Source organism: Notolepis coatsorum, assembly GCF_963971535.1.
Source record: "Notolepis coatsorum genome assembly, chromosome: 14".
Lineage (NCBI taxonomy): Eukaryota > Metazoa > Chordata > Actinopteri > Aulopiformes > Paralepididae > Notolepis > Notolepis coatsorum.
Window position 1 is genome coordinate 77,374,826 of NC_140178.1, and position 17,216 is coordinate 77,392,041.

At 42.6% G+C, this 17,216-nt stretch overlaps 1 protein-coding gene across 3 annotated transcripts in view; it reads left to right on the forward strand.

Moving 5' to 3' along the window:
- The window catches only part of septin9a (septin 9a), a 253,116-nt gene that overhangs the window by 170,045 nt on the left and 65,855 nt on the right, over positions 1–17,216 (forward strand). The window contains exon 1 of one of the 3 annotated variants that reach the window (XM_084329867.1): positions 9,455–9,534. The exons of the other annotated variants lie outside the window; for them this stretch is intronic. The gene's annotated coding sequence lies outside the window, so the exon portion shown is untranslated. Of the gene's footprint in view, positions 1–9,454; positions 9,535–17,216 lie in introns of those variants that run through there. 3 annotated transcript variants of the gene reach the window in all.

The window sequence follows — 17,216 nt, forward strand, 5'->3', positions numbered from 1 at the left end:
CTTAATTATAACTTATTAACCTTAGTTAACCTTAGTATAGTGCATAATGAAACGTTTGTCAATCTGTATTGTTCTAGAGCAGGGGTTCCCAAACTTTTCAGGCCAGGACCCAGAAAATAAAGCGTCAGAGAGCCGCGGCCCAATGCACATCGTCAAGCTTTTTTTTATTTATTTTTTGCCAGGCGACCGATTTTTTTAAGCCAAATATCACTTCAATCCTATTAAGTTAGTTCAAGTTAGTTATTCATTTATATGTGCTATTTATGAGAGGGCTAACTTGTTGCAAAATAATAATGATAATAATAATAATAGCATCATTAACACTTTAATCGCCGATGGCGTGTTTAGACGTCATTCCTAGCCATGCTCATTCTGCCGAAGACGCCGTAACTCGTCTTTGATGATCTCATGTCCGGAGACATGAGATGTACTGGTGAGCTCCACTCAACTGTCTAACGGTTCAAGAGCGCCATCTGGTGGCAGATCGGCCAACAGGACGTGACGCGCCAAACAGGAAGTGCTCATCCATAAATCGTCCGGGCACTCGCGATCATTAGCAGGACTCTATCTCAACACACTGGATAATCAATCGCTCGCCCTAACTCAATAAACAACGTTATTTGGACGTATATAGTATTATACAACCTGGAAATGGTTCATCAGGATCAACATCCCATAATCGAAAACTGTCTACTCTACGCTGATCGTCCAACGGCGCGAGGAAGATACGGTGAGTTTCAACGTTATTTTCTAACGTATTCTATACTAACTGATCTGATGATCATATGACCCACACTAGATGAATGGTATAACGTTGCCCACGGAATTATAAACGCCCCCTCGCCCATCCGGTCAATATCAGATGATACGTAGTAACTTCTAGAAGTACCTCCAGTTGAAATTTTTCATCTGGCAACGATCGCTACCAAACTGTATTTGATCATCAATATAATGCATTTGGAGCTATAAATCAAGTTCTGGAGAAAGCTGCAGAAAACGATAAAAACATACTTATACTTTAGAACAATGGATATAGGACATTGAATGGGCCATAATAATGGCAATTTAGCAATAGAATTTAAAAAGTTATAGCCCTGCAAAGAAGGGGAACTTCTCCATAGACAAATAGAGCTGGCTAGGGATGGTAAATTATGAATTTGAACCATGGCGATCAAAGTGTTAAAATACTATTGTTGCTTCGGTTGTTTTCAGCGTTTTATGTGCATAATCTGTTATTTAGTTTGAAATGTTCGTTGAAATAAGTAGATTTTACGTTTTTGTTTATTTATTAAGTTAATATAAAACCATATAGTCACATTTTAGAATACAATAGAATAGAATTTTAGAATACAACTAGAAACACTGTCCTGGCCTGCTTCTAAGTTCAGTGGCCTGACAAAAAATAAATAAAAAATCATCTCACGGCCCTCCCGTGGCTGCTCGCGGCCCACCTTTGTGTCGCGACCCCGACTTTGGGAACCACTGTTCTAGAGAAAGAATGGGCATTCATTCAAATCAAAGTTAATTTATCATGGATGATTCCATCATTCCAAAATTAAAGGACAATAAATCTAATCTAACTGAAATTGTGTAGCACAGACCTTTCTATGGATCAAAACCTCAATATTATTATGGTGTAGTTAATACTTCATGTATCCTTAATCCCTAGGCTAATGAGGCGCTAAGATGTTAGTAAAAAAAAAAGAACGTATGCCAATGACAGGAAGTAACGGTGTGTGTGTGTGCGTGCACTGTGCACGAGTGCACATCTAGGGGCGGGGTGTAGATTTGGTCTCCCTGATGTTGACTCCTTAGCCACAGCCATGGGTTGTTTAATACTGGACGAGCGTTTCATAACGGCCATTGTGTGGGCCGGTTTCTGGGGCGTCTATACTTTCCACAAGCAAGTTGTCGTTCCGCGTTGCTCTGATTGGCCACTGACCTACGCTCGTTTTTTGCCCCCACGCCGGTATGAGCGTGTATATAATAATGAGCAGCGTAGAAATAATAATAATGCGAGAGCGAGCCTCGTAGAAATAATAACAATGCGAGAGCGAGCCTCGCACACACGCACGCTGAAATGGGTATCGTAGAACATGACATATTAGCATGACAAATGCCAATACTAAAGATTAGGGACAAACGCACGCAATTGGCACAAGTGTAAATCATGGAATAGTCACTCAGTTTTAACATCGGCCCGCGTAGCTCAACTCGTTTGTCAGCTGGCTGTGGAGCCTATAGTCACAAGTTCAAATCACTATTTTTTTTTTTTTAAACTTTGGCCATTCCCCTGGCTCTTTTATACGTTTATCGCATTTATTCTGGTCAAGGATGACCGACAGAAACGGGCTGAAAGGGTTCAGATGGGGGGGAAGACACTCTGGGAAAGGCACGGCTGCAGTCCGGGATTCGAACTCGCTAAACCCCAGATCCGTGACGAGCACGGTTGTCCCCGGCGCCGAAATAGCGCTCGAGGTACGTGGTGAGCTACTGGAGCTCCCCTGTTCAAATCACTCTTAGTTACATTTTTTCAATTGAAATAACGTATTGTATTGTTTTCATCTCTCTATATTAACATTATCATATCGTTATCGCGATATCATTTTTTGCCATATCGCCCAGCCCTAGGGTGTTGGTGTATTAGCAGGGTGAGTCGGTCTTGGCAGGTATAGACTGTGTAGTGAAATGAAAGGAAGCTGCTCAGCCCTTTTGGGAAATTTTTCCTGAAGTGTAACTCTTTTCATCTCCAAGAATGCAGGTGCTGCATTACAGGTTTGTGCGTGTGTGTGTGTGCGCGTGTGTGTGCGTGCCTGTGTGTGTGTGTGTGTGTGAGCTCTATGGATGCAGTCAAACCCCCTGCCCTGGTATATAATTACACTTCCTGTGAGGCCAGAGACAGCTGTTTCCTATGCTCTTTAATCACACACACACACACACACACACACACACACACACACACACACACACACACACACACTGCATGAGAGTAGTATTGCATGAAAGTACCACTATAAGTAAAAAAGAAAAAGGGGGGGGGGGGGGGGGGAACTAGGTGCTACTGTTGATATACTGTACCTTTAGCCTTTTTCTTAGTGGGAATGAACATGCTTAACATGACATTCTACTATCTACTGGACTTTAGCCTGTAGCTAACATAGGCCTACATGTGTACCCACATGTATACTGTACAAAAAATGGTAAAAAGTTGTAAATACTTCACCCTGTGATAGTTAATTGGTTGTAAATACTTAACCTACTGTGTTTGGTGGGAAAACAGTGGTGAGTAAACTGGACTGATGTGTGATGGTAAACTGGACTGATGTGTGATGGTAAACTGGACTGATGTGTGATGGTAAACTGGACTGATGTGTGGTAAACTGGACTGATGTGTGATGGTAAACTGGACTGAATATATTTTTTAATACCCTCAAACTAAATCCTCAATTTGAATAAAGTGATTAATCTGATTAAATGTGTTTAAAAAAAAATTAAATCAGTGTGCGTGCCACTGGGGGAGCCAGAAATAGGCGCTTGAATACCAGCGCTGTAGTCAATGGAGGGCGATCATATTTGCGAACGCATAAACTATATCTTAAATTATGACTGTCTAATACGCCCGTCGCTTATCAATGACTTGTTTCCAGTCAACATTGTCGAAACGGATTGTTTTTTAATCGGTTCATTTCCGTTTTATATCATTTTGAAAAACGCTTGTTTTTTTAAAGATTCTGCAGGAATCACGCTTTACTGGAATACACAAACCACGTTGTCATTTTTCGGCCTATTTATGAATCGTTTTCAAATAAACGCTAGATTATCGATAGTATATGTGTACTTATGCACGCTAGAGAAGCGGGCTGAAAAATCGATTATCTTATTTCCTGATCAGCACACACACACACTCACAGCCACACACACGCATATGGGACACGCTGAGATATAGGTGAAAAGAGCTCTGATTATCCCAAGACTGGTCAAATAGATTCCTTACCTCAGATCAGATGTTCTCCAAAAAGATTATTCCAATTCCTGATCACCATTCCAAATATCGGTCGCGTTTATTGATCCAACGCTGGGTACTGGGAACACATATTCCACACTGTTCTGATGGTCGGCAATGAGTGGGATCGTCTCCGGTTACATGCCTGACAAGTAAAATGTGGAATCCGGACTCTTTTTTTCCCATCCATTTCATTCAGTCCAATCCAATGGGTGCAGTACCATCCGGAGAGACGATAGGGGGCGGTATTTTCCCTGTTTGAGCTCAGACAGATCCCCACTGGTAACGTGAGGCTAAATCGATAATAAAAAAAATAACGATTAAATAATGAGATTTCTCGTTCTTGGCACTCAACGCATGGCATGAACTAACGAGATTTCTCGTCGTTGGCACTCAGTGTTAATGAACATCTCATCAGTTTCGTCAACGTAAATAATCCAATAAGGGCACGGTTGGTACGAAAGTGATGGTGATGTCATATACTATAATATTAGTGTAGCCTAATCTTTATCTGCAACTGTGAAGAAAAACCCCATTGGTTTAAACGGAATGAATAGACACATAAAAAAAATATATACATTTTTTTAAATTAATTTTTTTTTATTAAACATTTAAAATTCGAATGTCAACATTATGATCGAAGCTTCGAGCATTCGGTACAGCCCTAGATGTAAACTGGACTAGTGTGTGATGTAAACTGGACTAGTGGTTGAACACTAAGACCGTCTTATTTTCTCCACATGAAGACCGAACATGAATAATATTTCACTTTGTTGCAACTTTCTATTTTTCTATACCCCTGAAGTGTTTATTGACCACTAGGCTTGCCGCGGTAGTCTGTGATACTGGTGTTACTCTGTTTCGCCAGTACATTACTTGCCTACTGCCCCCACCAGTGCATTTAGTAAATGTTCTCATCTCAGTGCCCTCATTCAAATAAACAACAAACAAACGCTAATTTATGAAATACTGTGACTGAGCGGATCACTGACTGCAGGCAGCGCACACACACACACACATATACACACATACACACACATACACACCTTACCCATTATTCTTCGGAGCGGACAGCAGCTATTTTTAGGTTTCACTTAGTTTTAACTTCACGTGAAAGAGAGAAAGAAGCTCTAGAGGCGGCATGACATGTTATACAACAATAGCGGATGATTCTGAAATATTTTGTGTTAAACCCTGCAGCAGCGAAAGCTCAACCAGTCCAGACCAACAACAGTATCCATATAACGTTAAAGATCAAAGTGAGCTCTACAGATACTGAGTGTAATTTTGTAAAATTTCTGGTGTCACCGGTGTTGTCATGAGTTTATTAGTCATGGGAAATTCCACATTACCATGGCAAACCTATTGACCACCAGCTTTCTGGCTATTTATTTTAACAACTCTTAATCAATAATTGCAAGAAAAGGCTAAATTACTTCTTGAAAGTGATACAAAATGTAATCTTTTTTAAAGAAAATTATCTGAATAATCTTGGTCAATCTGCTTTTAGCTTGTAGTCTACATGTTGAGATTACTAGAAGGTTAACAAGTGACATCACTGCTAGTTACCAGGACAACCAGTGGTAAACAATGACGCTCAATATTTGTAGAGCGCTTATTTTGATCTTTAATGTTATTTGGCTACATTGATCCGCTGTGTCTGTCCATCTTAAAGGAACACCAACATTTTGGGAAATTAGCTTATTTGCCACCTACCCTGGAGTTAGACAAGAAGATACGTACCTTTTTCTTCTCTGTGCATGCAGTAGGAGTAGGAAGACGTTGGGAACTAGGCTAATGGCGGAACCTACTTCCATTGACTGATGCTAAGCTAGGCTAACGGTGCGCGTCTTCCTACTCCTACTGCATGCTCAGAGAAGAAAAAGGTATGTATCTTAACACTCCAACATTTTGGGAACCCTGGAGTTAGACAAGAAGATGCATAAATGTTTCTTCTCTGTGCATGCAGTAGGAGTAGGAAGACTTTGGGAACTAGGCTAATGGAGGAAGGAACCTACTTCCAGTGACTGACGCTAAGCTAGGCTAACGGTGCACGTCTTCCTACTGCATGCAAAGAGAAGAAAAAAGGTATGTATCTTCTTGTCTAACTCCAGGGTAGATGGCAAATAAGCTAATTTCCCAAAATGTTGGAGTTTTCCTTAAGTGTGTTTTTAATACATTTTCAATGACTAGTATCAATTTGTTGGACAGACAGAGTTGACGTTATGTTATAATTTAAAAATAAACCAACGGACACAATACAACACCTTCCGTCAATCTTCCATCTGTTAATTGACAGATCAATGTAGCTATGTACAGCCTTATTTAGAACAAACATACTGTTGCTTGTCTGGACTAGTCCTCTGAGCTCCTCTCCAGGCGAGCTGCTGTAGGGTTTAGAGCCTCCTTTCTCTCCTTCACACAAAGTAAAATCTACTGATCTAATACGAATCAAAGTGAAACTGAATCTTACGCTACTCTGTACTTTTTAAAGAGGGGGAAAAGCATACGCTGGTGGGATCGGTAATGTACTCAGTGGATGCCTAAACACTGAGTAACAATGGTACCACCGACTGCTGCATCAAGTCTAGTGTGTGTGTGTGTGAATGGAATGGCTGGGATGTGGTAAATGCAGAGCCTGAGGAGAGGGTCAGCTAATGGGGGTCATAAATTAGCTCTGGTGTTTTAGAGGGTGTGGACATTCAGCAAGACCAGCGGCTGTGGTCAACTTCACTATGAACACAGGTGTGTGTACACACTAGGGTTGTCATGAAAACACACTTTTACCCTACAATAATAGCAGAAGTATAACAATGCCAAATATTACAATGTAACATAAGACTCATGAGCCTCGTGGAACTGGCTGTTGATGAAGATGAAACAGCTGGAGCTGTAGGTACAGATTAGAGACAGATTTATAGGCTTCAGAAACAATCTGCTAGCTGTCTGTGGACATGAGTGCTGATGGTGACCATTTATGGCTACATGCTCGCTGGTTTTCAAAACGAACATATTTAAAAAATAAAATAGAGGTGTGCATATGATCCCGTCCATTTTGAATGCCTACTGCATATAGAACACCATGGAATGTCTGCTGTACGAGGGGATTTGATACATATTCGTGCTGCAGCCAACATTTAAGCTGCGATAACTATTTTCTGACCACTAGGGGGCTGCGAGTGGCCATAACAAATGTCTTGTCAGTATAAACATAGAAATGCCTTACTGGCACAGGGTAAAACAGAGTCCATTCTCTTCGGATCTCCTCTCTGGGAAAAAAGAATACCCATGAAGACTCTGGCAGGAGCACTCATTCAAGGGTACTACGACTATGCTTGCACCTCATGGTACCAAAGCACCTCAAAGGCGCTAAAAACAAGATTACAAACATCACAAAACAAACTAGTCAGACTACTACTTGACCTTACTCCTAAAACCCACCTCACCCCTTCCCACTTTGATTACCTAGGATGGCTTAGAGTAGACGACAGAGTACAGCAACTTGCAATGGGCCTGGTCTACAAGATACACTACACCACTCAGGTACCCATGTACAGGTCGAAATACTTCCCAAAGGTCAGTGAATACCACGGCCACAACAATCGAACCCGGGTCGGCCGCTTCGCGACGCAGCGCGTTACATGGTTTGCCACTTGGGCGCCCACGTTTCGCAATTATGCCACAACAATGTGGAACGCCCTACCCACAGCGGTAAAAAAATGTGAATCCCTACCCACATTCAAAACCGCTCTTAAAGAGCACCTACGGGAGGCTGCAATTCGAAACTGGCCACCGTAAATGTCCCCCACCCCCTCCTAATAGACAGTCTCCTCCCCACCGTATGTATATATTTTCTCCCACCCACCCTCTCCTAATGTACAGTCTCCTCCCCATCATATGTATATATTTTCTGTTAGGATCTCTGGGTAACAGTACTGTGTATTTGCATATCGTATATGTCACAAATATAACAGTACTATATACTTGTATGTCATGTATGTCCCGATGTCATGTATGTTGTTATGTCATAAATGTCACTATGAATTGAAAATGGGGGACCCTGATAAACAAGACAAACGTCTTTCTCTGGTCTGCATCCCCTTAACAATTCTGTGTATTGAGCCGTACTGTATTGTACCCATTCTACAATCTGTTAAATAAAGTATTCATTCATTCATGGCTGTAACTGCAAGATTTGCTGGGGAAATGATCGGTTTTGTGCCTGGATTACAAGGTTTAAACTACAATAGATGGAACCTTCTCTTTCTCTCTCTCGCATGTCCTAGTTGTTAAGTTGGGTAAATACTTCACCTACAAACAGTTGTTCTGACAGCACAGCGTTGATGGAATTAAGAGATTCTTCTGACACATCTGGTTAAATACTCTACTGACACATCTGGTTAAAATACTCTACTGATACATCTGGTTAACACATTCAGCGCCAATAACGGGTATACTCGTGTTTCGCCGCCAATGCTTGAGCGCCAATAACGAGTATACTCGTTTTTAGATAATTTTATCTTTTTCCTTTGATCCCCGTTCTAAACACTCGAAGACGATCGAATCTCACCAGGTGGCAGTATCGCCTACCTTTTGAACTGGGGATATCACTTGTCCCCAGTACTGAGTTTACCTCCGGCTGTTTCCGCCTAGGAGTGGATCACAACATAGCAATCGGTGGAAGATTTGGTGCCTCAGAGCTATTCTTTCCCGTATGGTAGCCATGCCCAATATACACGAGCAATTGCGATCGCCGTGGGATCGACTGGGATTTATCATTTTGGAGTACTTTCTGACTGAGGTAAGGTCTATCTTAGGTAACCTGCTGGTATTTATTTTTTTACGTAACCCCCCCCCCCCCCCCCCCCCCCCCCCCCCAACCAGAACGATTTGGGCATATTGCATATAACGCGTCATATCTCGCGATCTATGAAAAAAGACTGGATTATTTTGGAAAGAGGCGATGTTTAGCATGTAATAGCGCACAAACTACAGTATGTAGAAATTAACTAGTTAGTCAGTGTTGGACTATGAACAATGCCTGTCAAATGAGCCATACTATTGTCTCCATAGCTATAATACAGAACACACAATGGTTCCGCAAACATCGCTAAAATGGTCAATAACGCTGGCACCATTGAGTACAGATGGGGAAAGAGCGTGTCGAGTTAAACTACTCTACTGACACATCTGGTTAAAATACTCTACTGACACATCTGGTTAAAATACTCTACTAACACAAGCAGCCCATTCCCTTCACTCTACTTTTGTCCCTCTTTTGTTCTCTCTCTCTACTAAAGATGATTTCCTGAGTGTATACTGGGTTTTTTTCTTTTGGGGGGGGGGGTCTCAGTGAAGGAAGTGGGTGTGTCCCGCTGCCTGTAGTCCAGTGTCACATGACGGGCGGGTGGGAGGGGCAGCCTGCCTGGGAGCTTCCACAGTCAGCCCAATCTGGCCTCTCACTGGAGCGCCGCGCTTCGACAGGGGACAACACACACACACACACACACACACACATACACATACACACGGTGAGTGTTCAGCTCGTACCAGGGGGGAGAGAGTGTGTGAGTGTGTGTGCGTGTGTGTGTGTGAGAGAGAGAAGCGAGGGTAAAAGAGAGAGGGAGTATGAGAGAGAGCGAGTCATATGTTTTTTCTTTGTCTGTTGGTTTAATTTCTTGTTTTCCTCATGCAGTGTCTTAACGTTTGCTGTGGGGGGTCTTCCTCTACTTTCTCTCTTCTCTCTTATCTTTCTCTTGCCCAGGAGCACAGCTGTTGGTTCTGTGTGTGTGTGTGTGGTTTTTAGCAGCAGAGAGAGAGTCGTGTTTGCTGTTGCAGTCAGTGCTGCTTGTACGACTAGTGGTTTAGACTATAATGTGAAATGTCTGAGCGTTGAGAAATGGTGTTGAGAGGGTTAATAGTGGATCTGGTTCTGGACGCATGGATGAGTAAACTACACACAGAATGTTCATGTTTTGTTACATATGTGTGTGTGTGTGTGTGTGTATGTATATGATGTGTGCACAAACTTGATTGTGTGTTTCTGTGTGCAAATACATCCTTGTGTGTGTAGTGTATACATGATTGCTTGCTAGTGTGTGTATACATGCTTATGTGTACAGTATATAATGTGCACATAGGCTACTTTATTTTGTATGTTTGTGTGAATACAAGCCAGCATGTGTATACATGATGTGTGTATCTGTGTGATTACCATTGTTCAGGTTTCATATTTCCAGTCTTTCATCCCGAATCATTGTGTGCGTCTGCTTCGTGCCAAGGCTTGTAATCAATCCTGCCTTGCGAAATATACACACACACACAGACATGCTGTCATTTCCCGTCATATTTCAGGTCCCTCTCTGTTTAATTTCACCAGCATATTTTTCCATGCACCCCCTCCTTACCGACATTGTCCACACATGGCAGTTGTGGAGCTGTTCCTGACAGCGTTCCATTACAGACACACGGCGCAGCGACCAGTAATGCAGGGGGACCGACTTGGGTTAGTTAGATCCAACACATGTAGACTACACTCTTCACACAAGGTTTCAGTGTGGGCTGTGGAAAATGGATCAAATTGGGGTTTCTTTCTCAGTTTATATTAAAACGGTGGAAAGCGGTCTTGGTTTTCCTCCAGGGGGAGAGGGCTAGGCCGACGAGGGTTTGACCCAAATCGATGGAATTTTGGGAATGGGGATGGAGAGGAAATGTTGCTTCTTGTTCTTCCAACCTCTCTTACTGTGCTTTGGGTTCCACTCTAAACCCTTGTTTTTTCAGTGTGTTCTCTCTATCCATCTACCTTTAACCACACTCTCTCCCTCTCTCTCTCCCCTTCCCTCCCTCCCTCTACAGAGTGTATGTGAGCTGTACTAAAACTAGCCATTTGGCAGCAATATATTCAGACACTTAACCTAGAGAACCGGTCTTGTTGTCCAGTGTTGACCTGGGGCTAGAAAGAAAAAAGGCATAGCTCTGTGATGGTATCAGACAGGCCCTGAGTCAATGGAAAAACTCAACCACTCTTCACCTTTCAGACTGTCAGCCGCCTCTGGTTTGCCTCACACTCGCGTACACACACACACACACACACACACACACACACACACACACACACACACACACACACACACACACACACACACACACACACACACACACACACACACACACACACACACACACACACACACACACACACACACACATGCATACACACAAACACGCACACTTAGAAAGTCAGAGTTGAAAGGAGCTCTGTTGTGGCTCTTGTGCATTGCCAGGCGAGAACAGATACAGTGGCCTTTTCACCAGCTGCTAATGGAATGCCGGAAAGGTCGTCATTACCTTCAGAGAGAGAGAGAGAGAGGGAGAGAAAGAGAGAGACAAATAGTCAGTCAGTGGTGGAGTAAGATAATATATCTCTGGTAACACTGAGCATCATAACTTCGACACGCCGAACATCCCACAAATGTCATCATTATCGGTGCTCTGAAATGTGAGATTGATAAGGTCTCCTCTCGTGGCCTGACATGCACAGAATTCTTGGAATATCTGGTGTGCGCACGCCGCGTACGTTGATGGTTTCAGGCGTTTGTTTTGGAAAAGGTGTGTGGCTGTAAGTGGCTGATCACTACTACTGTAGCCACTAGCCACACAGACTTTTGACTTTTGAAATCCTAACATCAACTTGGATCAGCGGGATTGTTTTTTAAAAGAGGAAGGTCTGTCATGTCGTGATTTCTAGGAATGTCACAAGTTCACAACCAAAGAAGAGTGGTGTAGTGATGGTGGCATTTCCACCACAAAGAGTGAGTAGAGTTATTTGAATAACAACCAGAACGCTACATGGTAGGGACTAGGGTGTTATGGGAGAGACTATGGTGTTATGGAAGAGACTAGGGAGTTATGGGAGACACTAGGGCGTTATGGGAGACACTAGGGCATTATGGGAGAGACTAGGGCCTAATGGGAGACACTAGGGCGTTATGGGAGACACTAGGGCATTATGGGAGAGACTAGGGCCTAATGGGAGACACTAGGGCGTTATGGGAGACACTAGGGCTTTATGGAAGAGACTGAGTTATGGGAGACACTAGGGCATTATGGGAGAGACTAGGGCGTTATGGGAGAGACTAGGGAGTTATGGGAGAGACTAGGGTGTGATGGGAGAGACTAGGGCGTTATGGGAGAGACTAGGGAGTTATGGGAGAGACTAGTGCCTTATGGGAGACACTAGGGCATTATGGAAGAGACTAGGGAGTTATAGGAGACACTAGGGCAAAGTAAAAACAACACAAGCAGTGTAAACAAATAGGTCAATATAATTTACTATCTAACTAACTGAAATATTCACAGTATTCACAGTGTCACATAAGGTGCAGTATGCATAAGTTAGTGTTATAATTTACTATCTAACTAACTGAAATATACATTATTCACAGTATCACAGTATCCACATAAGGTGCAGTATGCCTAAGGTAGTGTTATTGTCCTCCTTGGGTTCCTATTAGTTCTAGGTCAATGTCTGGCAGCAGTCGCTGCCCACTGTTGTGGAGCCTGATGGCCGCTGGTATGAAGGACTGTCCGAGGCGGTTAGTTGAGTGTCGGGGGGGGGAATGAGTCTGTGGCTGAACGAGCTTCTCATCTTGACTAGCTCGTCGTAGAGGGGGTGGTAGGGGTTCTCCATGATGGCAGCCAGCTTCCTTCTCATCCCCCTCTCTGCCATCACCTTTAGTCTAGGTAGCTCGACTCCCACCACGGAGCTAGCCTTCCTCACCAGCTTGTTGAGCTTGTTGGTGTCCCTTGAGTTGATGTAGCCTCCCCAGCATGCCACAGCATAGAAGAGGACGCTGGCCACTACAGACTGGTAAAATGACTGCAGCAGTCTATTGCACACGTTGAAGGACCTGAGTCTCCTCAGGAAGAACAGCCTGCTCTGTCCCTTCCTGTAGAGGGCCTCTGTGTTATCCGACAAGTCCAGTTTATTGTTCAGGTGTACCCCTAGTGCCTTATGGGAGAGACTAGGGCGTTATGGGAGAGACTAGGGCGTTATGGGAGAGACTAGGGAGCTATGGGAGACACTAGAGCATTATGGGAGACACTACAGCGTTATGGAAGAGACTAGGGAGTTATGGGAGACACTAGGGCATTATGGGAGAGACTAGGGCGTTATGGGAGAGACTAGGGCGTTATGGGAAACACTAGGGCATTATGGGAGAGACTAGGGCATTATGGGAAACACTAGGGCATTATGGGAGAGACTAGGGCATTATGGGAAACACTAGGGCATTATGGGAGAGACTAGGGCCTAATGGAAGAGAATAGGGTGTTATGGGAGAGACTAGGGCGTTATGGGAAACACTAGGGCATTATGGGAGAGACTAGGGCATTATGGGAAACACTAGGGCATTATGGGAGACACTAGGGCGTTATGGGAGACACTAGGGTGTTATGGGAGAGACTAGGGCGTTATGGAAGAGACTAGGTAGTTATGGGAGACACTAGGGCCTTATGGGAGAGACTAGGGCCTTATGGGAGAGACTAGGGCATTATGGGAGAGACTAGGGCATTATGGGAAACACTAGGGCATTATGGGAGAGACTAGGGCATTATGGGAAACACTAGGGCATTATGGGAGAGACTAGGGCAGGGGTGGCCAACCAGTCAGAGACTAAGAGCCACAAAAAAATGACTGTGGTACCACAAAGAGCCACACCATATACCAGCGTTTCTCAACCTTTTTTTTCAGTCACGGCACCCTTCATGTGTTTATAGGTCTCACCCTCTGGCCTCTGAAGTTGCTAATGTCTTTTTTATTTGGGCCTCACAGGGTTAAAGGTACCCTGTGAGACCCACGGTTGCAAAATTACAAAATCACTTTTAGCCATTTAAAAAAATAATGTTTATTTAAAAATTTTTAAAGGGGAACTATTAACTATTATACTACTATTTACTATTTCTTTCACTATTTGGGCACTTTTACACAATTCCTGTGAGTCTATGGAACACCTAGGTTTTTTTTTCAAAAAAAATGCATTGTTTTGTATTTCTAATCAAGTACTAAAAACCGAATTTTTCTACCTCAAGATCTTAAGCCGTTTTGAGGCTGGGCTCCAACCACTGTGTGGCCTGGTGCCAACTGCCACATCAACTGCCACATTATTATGCAGCTGAGAAATCTCTGACATCACAGATATGCACATTTTCAGATGACTCAGTTCAGTGAGGGTGAATATTGTGAGAGGAGAATTGGAAGAATTCGCCAATATGAGAATTAGAGACATATATCCTATTAATATAAGTCCACATAGCTAAGAAACAATGGTAAACACTGAAAAAAGCAATTTATAAGATAGTTCCCCTTTAAGCACATGTATAGTCAATTGGTCCTGTTGTTCAGCCTCACAATGCTATTTGATAGTAAATGTGTTTATATGTCCCACCCTCTGGCCTCTGAAGTTGCTAATTTCTTTTTAATTTGGGCCTCACAGGGTTAACCTCTTAAGCCCGAGATATACAGTAAAAGTGTATATTTTCAGCATTATGTTTGTTTACCAATTATTTTAACTGTTATTAGTGAAATATAAGATTATAGAAATCTAAGGGCATTGAGTCGGAAACCGGCGCATATTGACAGGAGGAAGTGGCACAGCCAAAAGTGAGTGTAGTCTTTTGAAGGAAGAGACTCAGGGCTTTCAAATTTCGAAAAACTACCCTACCCAGCTCACACCAGCCCCTGTCAATCATCTGACTTCTGGATTTACTTTTTAATTTCTCTTATTTTTTGGGATTATCTCCCACAAACCTGAACGTTATTGCCATAAAACAGAACGCAGTTAGTTTCTCTACCTTTCTGTGAACGTCTTGCAAAAAACGGTGTTGCAATATGATGAAAAATGTTGGAGAAATTTACATTATAAAAAAGATGGCAGAATTCAGTACTGTATCTACAAAACCTTCTGTTTAATCATCTTCCCTTTATTCATTTGCTTAGATTTTTCAGGTCTGGTCAATTTTAGCATGGTGTTATTTACAGTCAAAGATATATATTTTTTTAAATAGAATTGATATTCTCCTTTGGTTCATTACAATTTACTCAAGCCTAGTAACAGACACACTATTTCTGACACTGATCCATATATGTCCCTAGATTCAGATACCAAGAACATGCAAATGGACCATTTAAAAAAAAATTGTAAATGTTTATTCTACGTCCTTATGGAATGAGTGACATAAAAAAAAAAAAGTAAAAAAAAAAAAAAAAAAAAATTTTTATGGATGGAAGAGCCGCACATTGACGGGCAAAGAGCCGCATGCGGCTCGCGAGCCGCGGGTTGGCCACCCCTGGACTAGGGCATTATGGGAAACACTAGGGCATTATGGGAGAGACTAGGGCCTAATGGAAGAGAATAGGGTGTTATGGGAGAGACTAGGGCGTTATGGGAAACACTAGGGCATTATGGGAGAGACTAGGGCATTATGGGAAACACTAGGGCATTATGGGAGACACTAGGGCGTTATGGGAGACACTAGGGTGTTATGGGAGACACTAGGGCATTATGGGTGAGATTAGGGCGTTGGATGGTCTAAAGACTGCAGCCTTGCTCCCTCATCACGGCCCTGTGTGTTGTACACTAATACATGCCAAAGAAGAAGTGATGTTTACATGCCTAACAAGTCTGATGTTTACATGCCTAACAAGTCCACATGTTTACATGCCTAACAAGTCTGATGTTTACATGCCTAACAAGTCCACATGTTTACATGCCTAACAAGTCTGATGTTTACATGCCTAACAAGTCCACATGTTTACATGCCTAACAAGTCCACAGATCTCATCGTCTTCCTCCTCCCACCATTATAAGCCTTGATTCTCATGTGCTCCTCAACGATGGAGTGGAAGCAAATGTCGGTGTTATTCTCCATTTTGCAAATAAAGTCCTTTTTGACATCGGATCCCGCCCCCAACATCCTGTTTGCGGTTTCTCTCACAGAGATAGACTTTGATAGACTATGGAATAGCGCACTAAAGGCCATTCCCTGGGGGGTTTAAAGTCCTTTACAAGCATCCTTTCAACTGCTATAGTCTAATAAGATAATATATTCCTTTATTGATCCCCTTGGGGAAATGCAGGCATCATAGCAGCAAGGGGGAGGGGGGTGGTACAGGTAGTAGAAGACGTACAGGTTACAGAATTATAGTACAGTGGAGAAGTAAAAATAGAATAAAAAGGCAGTGTAAACAATATACAATATAATTAACTCTGGACATGCGCATATGGGCGACAAGGTGCGAGATGAGGGTATGTATGCCCTCTCACTTATATTTGCCCTACAATAAATAGTTACAATATATAATCTTAATCTAATATAATTATAAAGAAAAATTCTAAATATATGCAATATAATCCAATCCAATAATCTAAATCTAATCTAAAAAATGCTTAAATGCTCAATATTATGCTCTGATGAAGTATACAGTATTCACATAAGGTGTGGTATGCATAAGGTAAGTATATTGTCCTTTTAGGTGGTAATCTACGGTAATCTAAACAGACAATTTCAGTTTTATCAAGTAGAAAAGTACAATAAACTGCTAATCTGAAGAAATTGACTTGTTGTGACCTGAAGATCTGATCTTGAATCACAAGGTCCTTGTCTGATTGGCTATAGGGAGGTATAGTCTGACGTCACTGGTTGTTCCGTATAGGGATTCATCATTGGGAAAATGGATTCTCGGCTATTGTAACAATTCTGCCGCATGGAAATTGACAAGCTTCCATTTTTGCACAAAATGAGTTCCCTTCTACCACTAACATTATTGTTTAAGCATTTTTGGTTGTAATAAAGGTAGTTATAAGGTTTTTAATTTGTCGGATTTTTTTATTTTTTTTGTCCACTTTTTCTCCTTATTTTTAAATTTTTTCTCCCATCCTAATTTCGTGTTTCCAATTCTCCCCTGTCTTGAACGTTGCTCGCATATGCCCCCCACTGGTCGGTTGTAGGGAGGATAGAAGCCTTGCATCACGTGTCCCCTCCGGTACACGAGGAGGCATCTTTTCACCTGCCAGCGCGGACTCTCATTGGCGAGGTGTAACGTGTGGGAGGCTCACACTACCCCCGCCATTTCCTGTCTCTGCTGTGCAGGCGTCCCCCAACCGACCTGTAGGAGTCGCTGTCCACAACGTCCAGATTACCACCCATCGACTTC